This window comes from Phyllobates terribilis, unplaced genomic scaffold, assembly GCF_046119375.1.
Source record: "Phyllobates terribilis strain yellow unplaced genomic scaffold, ASM4611937v1 Scaffold_3__8_contigs__length_932513732, whole genome shotgun sequence".
NCBI classification, from domain to species: domain Eukaryota; kingdom Metazoa; phylum Chordata; class Amphibia; order Anura; family Dendrobatidae; genus Phyllobates; species Phyllobates terribilis.
Genome location: NW_027362763.1, coordinates 597,251,142 through 597,269,478, shown reverse-complemented (window position 1 = coordinate 597,269,478; position 18,337 = coordinate 597,251,142).

Sequence of the window (18,337 nt, the reverse complement as noted above, 5' to 3'; positions counted from 1 at the left end):
AAAAATTATTTTTTGAACTTAGTCATTTTTCCGGCGTTTATCAGACTTTCAGATAGGGGAAATGTCAGTGAGCGTTCCGATTTCAGCTCCAGAGCGATTCGCCCAATGAGTCCTTGATATTTAGTCGTTTTCAGCCAATTTTCTGGATTTTTGAAAATTTCACTTTTTTGTGAAAATATCCACTAAATGAGGGAAAAAAATGTGTGAGGGTATCCCAGGAGAGTTCCAATTGTGTGTGGGTAGAATATATATCCCACGGGGTAAAATTGAAAAAAGTTGAAAAAAATTATTTTTTGAACTTAGTCATTTTTCCGGCGTTTATCAGACTTTCAGATAGGGGAAATGTCAGTGAGTGTTCCGATTTCAGTTCCAGAGCGATTCGCCCAATGAGTCCTTGATATTTATTTGTTTTCAGTCAATTTTCTGGATTTTTGAAAATTTTACTTTTTTGTGAAATATCCTCTAAATGAGGGAATAAAATGTGTGAGGGTACCCCAGTAGAGTTCCAAATGTGTGTGGGTAGAATATATATCCCACGGGGGCAAAATTGAAAAAAATTAAAAAAATATATTTTTTTGGACTTAGTCATTTTTCCGGCGTTTATCAGACTTTCAGATAGGGGAAATGTCAGTGAGCGTTCTGATTTCAGTTCCAGAGCGATTCGTCCAATGAGTCCTTGATATTTAGTTATTTTCAGCCAATTTTCTGGATTTTTGAAAATTTCACTTTTTTGTGAAATATCCTCTAAATGAGGGAAAAAAATGTGTGAGGGTATCCCAGGAGAGTTCCAAATGTGTGTGGGTAGAATATATATCCCACGGGGTAAAATTGAAAAAAGTTGAAAAAAATTATTTTTTGAACTTAGTCATTTTTCCGGCGTTTATCAGACTTTCAGATAGGGGAAATGTCAGTGAGCGTTCCGATTTCAGTTCCAGAGCGATTCGCCCAATGAGTCTTTGATATTTAGTCGTTTTCAGCCAATTTTCTGGATTTTTGAAAATTTCACTTTTTTGTGAAAATATCCACTAAATGAGGGAATAATATGTGTGAGGGTAACCCAGGAGGGTTAAAAATGTGTGTGGGTAGAATATATATCCCACGGGGTAAAATTGAAAAAAGTTAAAAAAATTTTTTTTTTGGACTTAGTAATTTTTCCGGCGTTTATCAGACTTTCAGATAGGGCCAATGTCAGTGAGCGTTCCGATTTCAGTTCCAGAGCGATTCGCCCAATGAGTCCTTGATATTTATTTGTTTTCAGCCAATTTTCTGGATTTTTGAAAATTTTACTTTTTTGTGAAATATCCTCTAAATGAGGGAATAAAATGTGTGAGGGTACCCCAGGAGAGTTCCAAATGTGTGTGGGTAGAATATATATCCCACGGGGGCAAAATTGAAAAAAATTAAAAAAATATATTTTTTTGGACTTAGTCATTTTTCCGGCGTTTATCAGACTTTCAGATAGGGGAAATGTCAGTGAGCGTTCTGATTTCAGTTCCAGAGCGATTCGCCCAATGAGTCCTTGATATTTAGTCATTTTCAGCCAATTTTCTGGATTTTTGAAAATTTCACTTTTTTGTGAAATATCCTCTAAATGAGGGAAAAAAATGTGTGAGGGTATCCCAGGAGAGTTCCAAATGTGTGTGGGTAGAATATATATCCCACGGGGTAAAATTGAAAAAAGTTGAAAAAAATTATTTTTTGAACTTAGTCATTTTTCCGGGGTTTATCAGACTTTCAGATAGGGGAAATGTCAGTGAGCGTTCCGATTTCAGCTCCAGAGCGATTCGCCCAATGAGTCCTTGATATTTAGTCGTTTTCAGCCAATTTTCTGGAGTTTTGAAAATTTCACTTTTTTGTGAAAATATCCACTAAATGAGGGAATAATATGTGTGAGGGTAACCCAGGAGGGTTAAAAATGTGTGTGGGTAGAATATATATCCCACGGGGGCAAAATTGAAAAAAATTAAAAAAATATATTTTTTGGACTTAGTCATTTTTCCGGCATTTATCAGACTTTCAGATAGGGGAAATGTCAGTGAGCGTTCTGATTTCAGTTCCAGAGCAATTCGCCCAATGAGTCCTTGATATTTAGTCGTTTTCAGCCAATTTTCTGGATTTTTGAAAATTTCACTTTTTTGTGAAAATATGCACTAAATGAGGGAATAATATGTGTGAGGGTACCCTAGGAGAGTTAAAAATGTGTGTGGGTAGAATATATATCCCACGGGCTAAAATTGAAAAAAGTTAAAAAAAAATTTTTTTTGTGCTTAGTCATTTTTCCGGCGTTTATCAGACTTTCAGATAGGGCAAATGTCAGTGAGCATTCTGATTTCAGTTCCAGAGCGATTAGCCCAATGAGTCCTTGATATTTAGTCGTTTTCAGCCAATTTTCTGGATTTTTGAAAATTTCACTTTTTTGTGAAAATATCCACTAAATGAGGGAATAATATGTGTGAGGGCACCCCAGCAGAGTTCCAAATGTGTGTGGGTAGAATATAAATCCCACGGGGGTAAAATTGAAAAAAGTTGAAAAATTTTTTTTTTTGGACTGTCATTTTTCTGGCGTTTATCAGACTTTCAGATAGGGGAAATGTCAGTAAGCATTCCGATTTCAGTTCCAGAACGATTTGCCCAATGAGTCCTTGATATTTAGGCGTTTTCAGCCAATTTTCTGGATTTTTGAAAATTTCACTTTTTTGTGAAAATATCCACTAAATGAGGGAATAATATGTGTGAGGGTACCCCAGGAGAGTTAAAAATGTGTGTGGGTAGAATATATATCCCACGGGGGTAAAATTGAAAAAGTTGAAAAAATTATTTTTTTGGACTTAGTCATTTTTCCGGCGTTTATCAGACTTTCAGATAGGGAAAATGTCAGTGAGCGTTCCGATTTCAGTTCCAGAGTGATTTGCCCAATGAGTCCTTGATATTTATTTGTTTTCAGCCAATTTTCTGGATTTTTGAAAATTTTACTTTTTTGTGAAATATCCTCTAAATGAGGGAATAAAATGTGTGAGGGTACCCCAGGAGAGTTCCAAATGTGTGTGGGTAGAATATATATCCCACGGGGTAAAATTGAAAAAAGTTGAAAAAAATTATTTTTTGAACTTAGTCATTTTTCCGGCGTTTATCAGACTTTCAGATAGGGGAAATGTCAGTGAGCGTTCCGATTTCAGTTCCAGAGCGATTCGCCCAATGAGTCTTTGATATTTAGTCGTTTTCAGCCAATTTTCTGGATTTTTGAAAATTTAACTTTTTTGTGAAAATATCCACTAAATGAGGGAATAGTATGTGTGAGGGTAACCCAGGAGGGTTAAAAATGTGTGTGGGTAGAATATATATCCCACAGGGGTAAAATTGAAAAAAGTTGAAAAAATTTTTTTTTTGGACTTAGTCATTTTTCCGGCGTTTATCAGACTTTCAGATAGGTAAAATGTCAGTGAGCGTTCCGATTTCAGTTCCAGAGTGATTTGCCCAATGAGTCCTTGATATTTAGTCGTTTTCAGCCAATTTTCTGGATTTTTGAAAATTTCACTTTTTAGTGAAAATATCCTCTAAATGAGGGAAAAAAATGTGTGAGGGTATCCCAGGAGAGTACCAATTGTGTGTGGGTAGAATATATATCCCACGGGGTAAAATTTAAAAAAGTTGAAAAAAATTATTTTTTGAACTTAGTCATTTTTCCGGCGTTTATCAGACTTTCAGATAGGGGAAATGTCAGTGAGCGTTCCGATTTCAGTTACAGAGCGATTCGCCCAATGAGTCCTTGATATTTATTTGTTTTCAGCCAATTTTCTGGATTTTTGAAAATTTTACTTTTTTGTGAAATATCCTCTAAATGAGGGAATAAAATGTGTGAGGGTACCCCAGGAGAGTTCCAAATGTGTGTGGGTAGAATATATATCCCACGGGGGAAAATTGAAAAAAATTTAAAAAATATATTTTTTTGGACTTAGTCATTTTTCCGGCGTTTATCAGACTTTCAGATAGGGGAAATGTTAGTGAGCGTTCTGATTTCAGTTCCAGAGCGATTCGCCCAATGAGTCCTTGATATTTAGTCGTTTTCAGCCAATTTTCTGGATTTTTGAAAATTTCACTTTTTTGTGAAAATATGCACTAAATGAGGGAATAATATGTGTGAGGGTACCCTAGGAGAGTTAAAAATGTGTGTGGGTAGAATATATATCCCACGGGCTAAAATTGAAAAAAGTTAAAAAAAATTTTTTTTTGTGCTTAGTCATTTTTCCGGCGTTTATCAGACTTTCAGATAGGGCAAATGTCAGTGAGCATTCTGATTTCAGTTCCAGAGCGATTAGCCCAATGAGTCCTTGATATTTAGTCGTTTTCAGCCAATTTTCTGGATTTTTGAAAATTTCACTTTTTTGTGAAAATATCCACTAAATGAGGGAATAATATGTGTGAGGGTACCCCAGGAGAGTTAAAAATGTGTGTGGGTAGAATATATATCCCACGGGGGTAAAATTGAAAAAGTTGAAAAAATTATTTTTTTGGACTTAGTCATTTTTCCGGCGTTTATCAGACTTTCAGATAGGGAAAATGTCAGTGAGCGTTCCGATTTCAGTTCCAGAGTGATTTGCCCAATGAGTCCTTGATATTTATTTGTTTTCAGCCAATTTTCTGGATTTTTGAAAATTTTACTTTTTTGTGAAATATCCTCTAAATGAGGGAATAAAATGTGTGAGGGTACCCCAGGAGAGTTCCAAATGTGTGTGGGTAGAATATATATCCCACGGGGTAAAATTGAAAAAAGTTGAAAAAAATTATTTTTTGAACTTAGTCATTTTTCCGGCGTTTATCAGACTTTCAGATAGGGGAAATGTCAGTGAGCGTTCCGATTTCAGTTCCAGAGCGATTCGCCCAATGAGTCTTTGATATTTAGTCGTTTTCAGCCAATTTTCTGGATTTTTGAAAATTTAACTTTTTTGTGAAAATATCCACTAAATGAGGGAATAGTATGTGTGAGGGTAACCCAGGAGGGTTAAAAATGTGTGTGGGTAGAATATATATCCCACAGGGGTAAAATTGAAAAAAGTTGAAAAAATTTTTTTTTTGGACTTAGTCATTTTTCCGGCGTTTATCAGACTTTCAGATAGGTAAAATGTCAGTGAGCGTTCCGATTTCAGTTCCAGAGTGATTTGCCCAATGAGTCCTTGATATTTAGTCGTTTTCAGCCAATTTTCTGGATTTTTGAAAATTTCACTTTTTAGTGAAAATATCCTCTAAATGAGGGAAAAAAATGTGTGAGGGTATCCCAGGAGAGTACCAATTGTGTGTGGGTAGAATATATATCCCACGGGGTAAAATTGAAAAAAGTTGAAAAAAATTATTTTTTGAACTTAGTCATTTTTCCGGCGTTTATCAGACTTTCAGATAGGGGAAATGTCAGTGAGCGTTCCGATTTCAGTTACAGAGCGATTCGCCCAATGAGTCCTTGATATTTATTTGTTTTCAGCCAATTTTCTGGATTTTTGAAAATTTTACTTTTTTGTGAAATATCCTCTAAATGAGGGAATAAAATGTGTGAGGGTACCCCAGGAGAGTTCCAAATGTGTGTGGGTAGAATATATATCCCACGGGGGAAAATTGAAAAAAATTTAAAAAATATATTTTTTTGGACTTAGTCATTTTTCCGGCGTTTATCAGACTTTCAGATAGGGGAAATGTTAGTGAGCGTTCTGATTTCAGTTCCAGAGCGATTCGCCCAATGAGTCCTTGATATTTAGTCGTTTTCAGCCAATTTTCTGGATTTTAGAAAATTTCAGTTTTTTGTGAAAATATCCACTAAATGAGGGAATAATATGTGTGAGGGTACCCTAGGAGAGTTCCAAATGTGTGTGGGTAGAATATATATCCCACGGGGGTAAAATTGAAAAAAAGTTGAAAATTTTTTTTTTTTGGACTTAGTCATTTTTCCGGCGTTTATCAGACTTTCAGATAGGGCCAATGTCAGTGAGCGTTCCGATTTCAGTTCCAGAGCGATTCGCCCAATGAGTCCTTGATATTTACTTTTTTACAGCCAATTTTCTGAATTTTTGAAAATTTCTCTTTTTTTGTGAAAATATCCACTAAATGAGGGAATAATATGTGTGAGGGTACCCCAGGAGAGTTCCAAATGTGTGTGGGTAGAAAATATATCCCACGGGTGTAAAATTGAAAAAAGTTTAAAAAAATTTTTTTTTGGACTTCGTCATTTTTCCGGCGTTTATCAGACTTTCAGATAGGGAAAATGTCAGTAAGCATTCCGATTTCAGTTCCAGAGCGATTTGCCCAATGAGTCCTTGATATTTACTTGTTTTCAGCCAATTTTCTGGATTTTTGAAAATTTCACTGTTTTGTGAAAATATCCACTAAATGAGGGAATAATATGTGTGAGGGTAACCCAGGAGAGTTAAAAATGTGTGTGGGTAGAATATATATCCCACGGGGGTAAAATTGAAAAAAGTTGAAAAATTTTTTTTTTTCGACTTAATCATTTTTCCGGCGTCTATCAGACTTTCAGATAGGGGAAATGTCAGTGAGCATTCCGATTTCAGTTCCAGAGCGATTCGCCCAATGAGTCCTTGATATTTAGTAGTTTTCAGCCAATTTTCTGGATTTTTGAAAATTTCACTTTATTGTGAAAATATCCTCTAAATGAGGGAATAATATGTGTGAGGGTACCCCAGGAGAGTTCCAAATGTGTGTGGGTAGAATATATATCCCACGCGGGTAAAATTTAAAAAAGTTGAAAAAAAATTTTTTTTGTACTTAGTCATTTTTCCGGTGTTTATCAGAATTTCAGATAGGGGAAATGTCAGTGAGCGTTCCGATTTCAGTTCCAGAGCGATTCGCCCAATGAGTCCTTGATATTTAGTCGTTTTCAGCCAATTTTCTGGATTTTTGAAAATTTCACTTTTTTGTGAAAATATCCACTAAATGAGGGAATAATATGTGTGAGGGTACCCCAGGAGAGTTCCAAATGTGTGTTTGTAGAATATATATCCCACGGGGGTAAAATTGAAAAAAGTAGAAATTTTTTTTTTTGGACTTAGTCATTTTTCCGCCGTTTATCAGATTTTCAGATAGGGGAAATGTCAGTGAGCATTACGATTTCAGTTCCAGAGTGATTCGCCCAATGAGTCCTTGATATTTAGTCGTTTTCAGCCAATTTTCTGGATTTTTGAAAATTTCACTTTTTTTGTGAAAATATCCACTAAATGAGGGTATAATATGTGTGAGGGTACCCCAGGCGAGTTAAAAATGTGTGTGGGTAGAATATATATCCCACGGGGGTAAAATTGAAAAAAATTTTTTTTTGGACTTAGTCATTTTTCCGGTGTTTATCAGACTTTCAGATAGGGGAAATGTCAGTGAGCATTCCGATTTCAGTTCCAGAGCAATTCGCCCAATTAGTCCTTGATATTTAGTCGTTTTCAGCCAATTTTCTGGATTTTTGAAAATTTCACTTTTTTGTGAAAATATCCACTAAATGAGGGAATAATATGTGTGAGGGTACCCCAGCAGAGTTCCAAATGTGTGTGAGTAGAATATATATCCCACGGGGGTAAAATTGAAAAAAGTTGAAAAAAATTTTTTTTTGGACTTAGTCATTTTATCGGCGTTTATCAGACTTTCAGATAGGGAAAATGTCAGTGAGCGATCCGATTTCAGTTCCAGAGCGATTCGCCCAATGAGTCCTTGATATTTAGTCGTTTTCAGCCAATTTTCTGGATTTTTGAACATTTCACTTTTTTGTGAAAATATCCACTAAATGAGGGAATAATATGTGTGAGGGTACCCCAGGAGAGTTCGAAATGTGTGTGGGTAGAATATATATCCCACGCGGGTAAAATTTAAAAAAGTTGAAAAAAATTTTTTTTTGTACTTAGTCATTTTTCCGGTGTTTATCAGACTTTCAGATAGGGGAAATGTCAGTGAGCGTTCCGATTTCAGTTCCAGAGCAATTCGCCCAATGAGTCCTTGATATTTAGTCGTTTTCAGCCAATTTTCTGGATTTTTGAAAATTTCAATTTTTGTGAAAATATCCACTAAATGAGGGAATAATATGTGTGAGGGTACCCCAGGAGAGTTCCAAATGTGTGTGGGTAGAATATATATCAATAGGGGTTAAAATTGAAAAAGTTGAAAAAATTTTTTTTTTGGACTTAGTCATTTTTCCGGCGTTTATCAGACTTTCAGATAAGGGAAATGTCAGTGAGCATTCCGCTTTCAGTTCCAGAGCGATTCGCACAATGAGTCCTTGATATTTAGTCGTTTTCAGCCAATTTTCTGGATTTTTGAAAATTTCACTTTTTTGTGGAAATATCCACTAAATGAGGGAATAATATGTGTGAGGGTACCCCAGCTGAGTTCCAAATGTGTGTGGGTAGAATATGTATCCCACAGGGGTAAAATTTAAAAAAGTTTAAAAAAATTTTTTTTTGGACTTAGTCATTTTACCGGCGTTTATCAGACTTTCAGAGAGGGCAAATGTCAGTGAGCATTCCGATTTCAGTTCCAGAGCGATTCGCCCAATGAGTCCTTGATATTTAGTCGTTTTCAGCCAAATTTCTGGATTTTTGAAAATTTCACTTTTTTGTGAAAATATCCACTAAATGAGGGAATAATATGTGTGAGGGTACCCCAGCAGAGTTCCAAATGTGTGTGGGTAGAATATATATCCCACGGGGGTAAAATTGAAAAAAGTTGAAACAAATTTTTTTTTGGAATTAGTCATTTTACCGGCGTTTATCAGATTTTCAGATAGGGGAAATGTCAGTGAGCGTTCCGATTTCAGTTCCAGAGCGATTCGCCCAAAGAGTCCTTAATATTTAGTCGTTTTCAGCCAATTTTGTGGAGTTTTGAAAATTTCACTTTTTTTGTGAAAATATCCACTAAATGAGGGAATAATATGTGTGAGGGTACCCCAGGAGAGTTCCAAATGTGTGTGGTCAGAATATATATCCCACGCGGGTAAAATTGAAAAAAGTTGAAAAATTTTTTTTTTCGGACTTAGTCATTTTTCCGGCGTTTATCAGACTTTCAGATAGGGGAAATGTCAGTGAGCATTCCGATTTCAGTTCCAGAGCGATTCGCCCAATGAGTCCTTGATATTTAGTCATTTTCAGCCAATTTTCACTGACATTTTCCCTCTCTGAAAGTCTGATAAACGCTGGAAAAATGACTAAGTCCAAAAAAAAATTATTTACAACTTTTTTCAATTTTACCCCCGTGGGATATATATTCTACCCACACACATTTGGAACTCTCCTGGGGTACCCTCACACATATTATTCCCTCATTTAGCAGATATTTTCACAAAAAAGTGAAATTTTCAAAAATTCAGAAAATTTGCTGATAACGACTAAATATCAAGGACTCATCGGGCAAATTGCTCTGGAACTGAAATCGGAACACTCACTGACATTTTCCCTCTCTGAAAGTCTGATAAACGCCGGAAAAATGACTAAGTCCAAAAAAAAATTATTTATAACTTTTTTCAATTTTTACCCCGTGGGATATATATTCTAACCACACACATTTGGAACACTCCTGGGGTACCCTCACACATATTATTCCCTCATTTAGCGGATATTTTCACAAAAAAGTGAAATTTTCAAAAATTCAGAAAATTTGCTGATAACGACTAAATATGAAGGACTCACTGGGCAAATCGCTCTGGAACGGAAATTGGAATGCTCACTGAAATTTCCCCTCTCTGAAAGCCTGATAAACGTGGGAAAAATGACTAAGTCCAAAAAGAAATTTTTTTCAACTTTTTTAATTTTACCCTCGTGGGATATATATTCTACCCACACACATTTGGAACTCTCCTGGGGTACCCTCACACATATTATTCCCTCATTTAGTGGATATTTTTACAAAAAAGTGAAATTTTCAAAAATTCAGAAAATTGGCTGAAAACGACTAAATATCAAGGACTTATTGGGAAAATCACTCTGGAACTGAAATCGGAACGCTCACTGACATTTTTCCTCTCTGAAAGTCTGATAAACTCCGGAGAAATGACAGTCCAAAAAAAATTTTCTTTCAAATTTTTTCAATTTTACCCCCGTGGGATATATATTCTACCCACACACATTTGGAACTCTCCTGGGGTACCCCCACACATATTATTCCCTTATTTAGCGGATATTTTTACAAAAAATTGAAATTTTCAAAAATTCTGAAAATTGGCTGAAAACGACTAAATATCAAGGACTCATCGGTCGAATCGCTCTGGAACTGAAATCGTAACAATCACTGACATTTTCCCTCTCTGAAAGTCTGATAAACGCCGGAAAAATGAACAAGTCCAAAAAAAAATTATTTATAACTTTTTTCAATTTTACCCCCGTGGGATATATATTCTACCCACACACATTTGGAACTCTCCTGGGGTACCCTCACATATATTATTCCCTCATTTAGCGGATATTTTCACCAAAAAGTGAAATTTTCAAAAATTCAGAAAATTTGCTGATAACGACTAAATATCAAGGACTCATCGGGCAAATCGCTCTGGAACTGAAATCGGAACGCTCACTGACATTTCCCCTCTCTGAAAGTCTGATAAACGCCGGAAAAATGACTAAGTCCAAAAAGAATTTTTTTTCAACTTTTTTCAATTTTACCCCCGTGCAATATATATTCTACCCACACACATTTGGAACTCTCCTGGGGTACCCTCACACATATTATTCCCTCATTTAGCAGATATTTTTACAAAAAAGTGAAATTTTAAAAAATTCAGAAAATTGGCTGAAAACGACTAAGTATCAAGAACTCATCGGGCGAATCGCTCTGGAACTGAAATCGGAACACTCACTGACATTTTCCCTCTCTGAAAGTCTGATAAATGCCGGAAAAATGACTAAGTCCAAAAAAAAATTATTTATAACTTTTTTCAATTTTACCCCCGTGGGATATATATTCTACCCACACACATTTGGAACTCTCCTGGGGTACCCTCACACATATTATTCCCTCATTTAGCGGATATTTTCACAAAAAAGTGAAATTTTCAAAAATTCAGAAAATTTGCTGAAAACGACTAAATATCAAGGACTCATCGGGCAAATCGCTCTGGAACTGAAATTGGAACGCTCACTGACATTTCCCCTCTCTGAAAGCCTGATAAACGCGGGAAAAATGATTAAGTCGGAAAAGACATTTTTTTCAACTTTTTTTAATTTTACCCCCGTGGGATATATATTCTACCCACACACATTTGGTACTCTCCTGGGGTACCCTCACACATATTATTCCCTCATTTAGCGGATATTTTCACAAAAAAGTGAAATTTTCAAAAATTCTGAAAATTGGCTGAAAACGACTAAATATCAAGGACTCATCGGGAAAATCGCTCTGGAACTGAAATTGGAACGCTCACTGACATTTTCCCTCCCTGAAAGTCTGATAAACTCCGGAGACATGACTAAGTCCAAAAAAATTTTTTTTTAACTTTTTTAAATTTTACCCCTGTGGGATATACAGTTCAGACCAAAAGTTTGGACACACCTTCTCATTTAAAGATTTTTCGGTATTTTCATGACTTTGAAAATTGTACATTCACACTGAACGCATCAAAACTATGAATTCACACATGTGGAATTATATACTTAACAAAAAAGTGTGAAACAACTGAAAATATGTCTTATATTCTAGGTTCTTCAAAGCAGCTACCTTTTGCTTTGATGACTGCTTTGCACACTCTTGGCATTCTTTTGATGAGCTTCAAGAAGTAGTCACCGGAAATGGTTTTCACTTCACAGGTGTGCCCTGTCAGGTTTAATAAGTGGGATTTCTTGCCTTATAAATGGGGTTGGGACCATCAGTTGTGTTGTGCAGAATTCAGGTAGATACACAGCTGATAGTCCTACTGAATAGACTGTTAGCTGCTTTTTTCTTGCCATAATACAAATTCTAAGTAAAGAAAAACGAGTGGCCATCATTACTTTAAGAAATGAAGGTAAGTCAGTCTGAAAAATTGGGCAAACTTTGAAAGTGTCCCCAAGTGCAGTTGCAAAAACCATCAAGCACTACAAAGAAACTGGCTCACATGAGGACTGCCCAAGGAAAGGAAGACCAAGAGTCACCTCTGCTTCTGAGGATAAGTTTATCCAAGTCACCAGCCTCAGAAATCGCAGGTTAACAGCAGCTCAGATTAGAGACCAGGTCAATGCCACACAGAGTTCTAGCAGCAGACACATCTCTACAACAACTGTTAAGAGGAGACTTTGTGCAGCAGGCCTTCATGGTAAAATAGCTGCTAGGAAACCACTGCTAAGGACAGGCAACAAGCAGAAGAGACTTGTTTGGGCTAGAGAGCACAAGGAATGGACATTAGACCAGTGGAAATCTGTGCTTTGGTCTGATGAGTCCAAATTTGAGATCTTTAGTTCCAACCACCATGTCTTTGTGCGACGCAGAAAAGGTGAACGGATGGACTCTACATGCCTGGTTCCCAACGTGAAGCATGGAGGAGGAGGTGTGATGGTGTGGGGGTGCTTTGCTGGTGACACTGTTGGGGATTTATTCAAAATTGAAGGCATACTGAACCAGCATGGCTACCACAGCATCTTGCAGCAGCATGCTATTCCATGCGGTTTGCGTTTAGTTGGACCATCATTTATTTTTCAACAGGACAATGACCCCAAACACACCTCCAGGCTGTGTAAGGGCTATTTGACAAAGAAGGAGAGTTATGGGGTGCTACGTCAGATGACCGGGCCTCCACAGTCACCAGACCTGAACCCAATCGAGATGGTTTGAGGTGAGCTGGACCGCAGAGTGAAGGCAAAAGGGCCAACAAGTACTAAGTATCTCTGGGAACTCCTTCAAGATTGTTGGAAGACCATTTCCGGTGACTACCTCTTGAAGCTCATCGAGAGAATGGCAAGAGTGTGCAAAGCAGTCATCAAAGCAAAAGGTGGCTACTTTGAAGAACCTAGAATACAAGACATATTTTCAGTTGTTTCACACTTTTTTGTTAAGTTTATAATTCCACATGTGTTAATTCATAGTTTTGATGCCTTCAGTGTGAATATACAATTTTTATAGTCATGAAAATACAGAAAAATCTTTAAATGAGAAGGTGTGTCCAAACTTTTGGTCTGTACGGTATATTCTACCCACACACATTTGGAACTCTCCTGGGGTACCCTCACACATATTATTCCCTCATTTAGCGGATATTTTTACAAAAAAGTGAAATTTTCAAAAATTCTGAAAATTGGCTGAAAACGACTAAATATCAAGAACTCATCGGGCGAATCGCTCTGGAACTGAAATTGTAACACTCACTGACATTTTCCCTCTCTGAAAGTCTGATAAACGCTGGAAAAATGACTAAGTCCAAAAAAAAATTATTTACAACTTTTTTCAATTTTACCCCCGTGGGATATATATTCTACCCACACACATTTGGAACTCTCCTGGGGTACCCTCACACATATTATTCCCTCATTTAGCGGATATTTTCACAAAAAAGTGAAATTTTCAAAAATTCAGAAAATTTGCTGATAACGACTAAATATCAAGGACTCATCGGGCAAATCGCTCTGGAACTGAAATCGGAACGCTCACTGACATTTCCCCTCTCTGAAAGTCTGATAAACGCCGGAAAAATGACTAAGTCCAAAAAGAATTTTTTTTCAACTTTTTTCAATTTTACCCCCGTGCAATATATATTCTACCCACACACATTTGGAACTCTCCTGGGGTACCCTCACACATATTATTCCCTCATTTAGCAGATATTTTTACAAAAAAGTGAAATTTTAAAAAATTCAGAAAATTGGCTGAAAACGACTAAGTATCAAGAACTCATCGGGCGAATCGCTCTGGAACTGAAATCGGAACACTCACTGACATTTTCCCTCTCTGAAAGTCTGATAAATGCCGGAAAAATGACTAAGTCCAAAAAAAAATTATTTATAACTTTTTTCAATTTTACCCCCGTGGGATATATATTCTACCCACACACATTTGGAACTCTCCTGGGGTACCCTCACACATATTATTCCCTCATTTAGCGGATATTTTCACAAAAAAGTGAAATTTTCGAAAATTTGCTGAAAACGACTAAATATCAAGGACTCATCGGGCAAATCGCTCTGGAACTGAAATTGGAACGCTCACTGACATTTCCCCTCTCTGAAAGCCTGATAAACGCGGGAAAAATGATTAAGTCGGAAAAGACATTTTTTTCAACTTTTTTTAATTTTACCCCCGTGGGATATATATTCTACCCACACACATTTGGTACTCTCCTGGGGTACCCTCACACATATTATTCCCTCATTTAGCGGATATTTTCACAAAAAAGTGAAATTTTCAAAAATTCTGAAAATTGGCTGAAAACGACTAAATATCAAGGACTCATCGGGAAAATCGCTCTGGAACTGAAATTGGAACGCTCACTGACATTTTCCCTCCCTGAAAGTCTGATAAACTCCGGAGACATGACTAAGTCCAAAAAAATTTTTTTTTAACTTTTTTAAATTTTACCCCTGTGGGATATACAGTTCAGACCAAAAGTTTGGACACACCTTCTCATTTAAAGATTTTTCGGTATTTTCATGACTTTGAAAATTGTACATTCACACTGAACGCATCAAAACTATGAATTCACACATGTGGAATTATATACTTAACAAAAAAGTGTGAAACAACTGAAAATATGTCTTATATTCTAGGTTCTTCAAAGCAGCTACCTTTTGCTTTGATGACTGCTTTGCACACTCTTGGCATTCTTTTGATGAGCTTCAAGAAGTAGTCACCGGAAATGGTTTTCACTTCACAGGTGTGCCCTGTCAGGTTTAATAAGTGGGATTTCTTGCCTTATAAATGGGGTTGGGACCATCAGTTGTGTTGTGCAGAATTCAGGTAGATACACAGCTGATAGTCCTACTGAATAGACTGTTAGCTGCTTTTTTCTTGCCATAATACAAATTCTAAGTAAAGAAAAACGAGTGGCCATCATTACTTTAAGAAATGAAGGTAAGTCAGTCTGAAAAATTGGGCAAACTTTGAAAGTGTCCCCAAGTGCAGTTGCAAAAACCATCAAGCACTACAAAGAAACTGGCTCACATGAGGACTGCCCAAGGAAAGGAAGACCAAGAGTCACCTCTGCTTCTGAGGATAAGTTTATCCAAGTCACCAGCCTCAGAAATCGCAGGTTAACAGCAGCTCAGATTAGAGACCAGGTCAATGCCACACAGAGTTCTAGCAGCAGACACATCTCTACAACAACTGTTAAGAGGAGACTTTGTGCAGCAGGCCTTCATGGTAAAATAGCTGCTAGGAAACCACTGCTAAGGACAGGCAACAAGCAGAAGAGACTTGTTTGGGCTAGAGAGCACAAGGAATGGACATTAGACCAGTGGAAATCTGTGCTTTGGTCTGATGAGTCCAAATTTGAGATCTTTAGTTCCAACCACCATGTCTTTGTGCGACGCAGAAAAGGTGAACGGATGGACTCTACATGCCTGGTTCCCAACGTGAAGCATGGAGGAGGAGGTGTGATGGTGTGGGGGTGCTTTGCTGGTGACACTGTTGGGGATTTATTCAAAATTGAAGGCATACTGAACCAGCATGGCTACCACAGCATCTTGCAGCAGCATGCTATTCCATGCGGTTTGCGTTTAGTTGGACCATCATTTATTTTTCAACAGGACAATGACCCCAAACACACCTCCAGGCTGTGTAAGGGCTATTTGACAAAGAAGGAGAGTTATGGGGTGCTACGTCAGATGACCGGGCCTCCACAGTCACCAGACCTGAACCCAATCGAGATGGTTTGAGGTGAGCTGGACCGCAGAGTGAAGGCAAAAGGGCCAACAAGTACTAAGTATCTCTGGGAACTCCTTCAAGATTGTTGGAAGACCATTTCCGGTGACTACCTCTTGAAGCTCATCGAGAGAATGGCAAGAGTGTGCAAAGCAGTCATCAAAGCAAAAGGTGGCTACTTTGAAGAACCTAGAATACAAGACATATTTTCAGTTGTTTCACACTTTTTTGTTAAGTTTATAATTCCACATGTGTTAATTCATAGTTTTGATGCCTTCAGTGTGAATATACAATTTTTATAGTCATGAAAATACAGAAAAATCTTTAAATGAGAAGGTGTGTCCAAACTTTTGGTCTGTACGGTATATTCTACCCACACACATTTGGAACTCTCCTGGGGTACCCTCACACATATTATTCCCTCATTTAGCGGATATTTTTACAAAAAAGTGAAATTTTCAAAAATTCTGAAAATTGGCTGAAAACGACTAAATATCAAGAACTCATCGGGCGAATCGCTCTGGAACTGAAATTGTAACACTCACTGACATTTTCCCTCTCTGAAAGTCTGATAAACGCTGGAAAAATGACTAAGTCCAAAAAAAAATTATTTACAACTTTTTTCAATTTTACCCCCGTGGGATATATATTCTACCCACACACATTTGGAACTCTCCTGGGGTACCCTCACACATATTATTCCCTCATTTAGCGGATATTTTCACAAAAAAGTGAAATTTTCAAAAATTCAGAAAATTTGCTGATAACGACTAAATATCAAGGACTCATCGGTGGAATCGCTCTGGAACTGAAATCGTAACACTCACTGACATTTTCCCTCTCTGAAAGTCTGATAAACGCCGGAAAAATGACTAAGTCCAAAAAAAAAAATATTTACAACTTTTTTCAATTTTACCCCCGTGGGATATATATTCTACCTACACACATTTGGAACTCTCCTGGGGTACCTTCACACATATTATTCCCTCATTTAGCGGATATTTTCACAAAAAAGAAAAATTTTCAAAAATTCAGAAAATTGGCTGAAAACGACTAAATATCAAGGACTCATTAGGCGAATCGCTCTGGAACTGAAATCGGAATGCTCACTGACATTTCCCCTCTCTGAAAGTCTGATAAACGCCAGAAAAATGACTAAGTCGAAAAAACATTTTTTTAAACTTTTTTCAATTTTACCCCTGTGGGATATATATTCTACCCACACACATTTGGAACTCTCCTGGGGTACCCTCACACATATTATTCCCTCATTTAGTGGATATATTCACAAACAAGTGAAATTTTCAAAAGTTCAGAAAATTGGCTGAAAACGACTAAATATCAAGAACTCATCGGGCGAAACGCTCTGGAACTGAAATCAGAACGCTCACAAACATTTCCCCTCTCTGAAAGTCTGATAAACGCCGGAAAAATGACTAAGTCCAAAAAAAAATTATTTACAACTTTTTTCAATTTTACCCCCGTGGGATATATATTCTACCCACACCATTTGGAACTCTCCTGGGGTACCCTCACACATATTATTCCCTCATTTAGCAGATATTTTTGCAAAAAAGTTAAATTTTCCAAAATTCAGAAAATAGACTGAAAACGACTAAATATCAAGGACTCATCGGGCGAATCACTCTGGAACTGAAATCGGAATGCTCACTGACATTTCCCCTCTCTAAAAGTATGATAAAAGCCGGAAAAATGACTAAGTCCAAAAAAATTTTTTTTCACCTTTTTTCAATTTTACCCCCGTGGGATATATATTCTACCCACACACATTTGGAACTCTCCTGGGGTATCCTCACACATATTATTTCCTCATTTAGCGGATATTTTCACAAAAAAGAAAAATTTTCAAAAATTCTGAAAATTGGTTGAAAACGACTAAATATCAAGGACTCATCGGGCGAATCGCTCTGGAACTGAAATCGGAACGCTCACTGACATTTCCCCTCTCTGAAAGTCAGATAAACACTGGAAAAATGACTAAGTTCCAAAAAAAAATTATTTACAACTTTTTTCAATTTTACCCCCGTGAGATATATATTCTACCCACACACATTTTGAACTCTCCTGGGGTACCCTCACACATATTATTCCCTCAGTTAGTGGATATTTTTACAAAAAAGTGAAATTTTCAAAAATTCAGAAAATTGGCTGAAAACGACTAAATATCAAGAACTCATCGGGCGAATCTCTCTGGAACTGAAATCGGAAAGCTCACGAACATTTTCCCTCTCTGAAAGTCTGCTAAACGCCGGAAAAATGACTAAGTCCAAAAAAAAATTTTTTAAAACTTCTTTCAATTTTACCCCCGTGGGATATATATTCTACCCACACACATTTGGAACTCTCCTGGGGTACCCTTACACAAATTATTCCCTCATTTAGCGGATATTTTTGCAAAAGAGTGAAATTTTCAAAAATTCTGAAAATAGGCTGAAAACGATTAAATATCAAGGACTCATCGGGCAAATCACTCTGGAAATAAAATTGGAATGCTCACTGACATTTCGCCTCTCTGAAAGTTTGA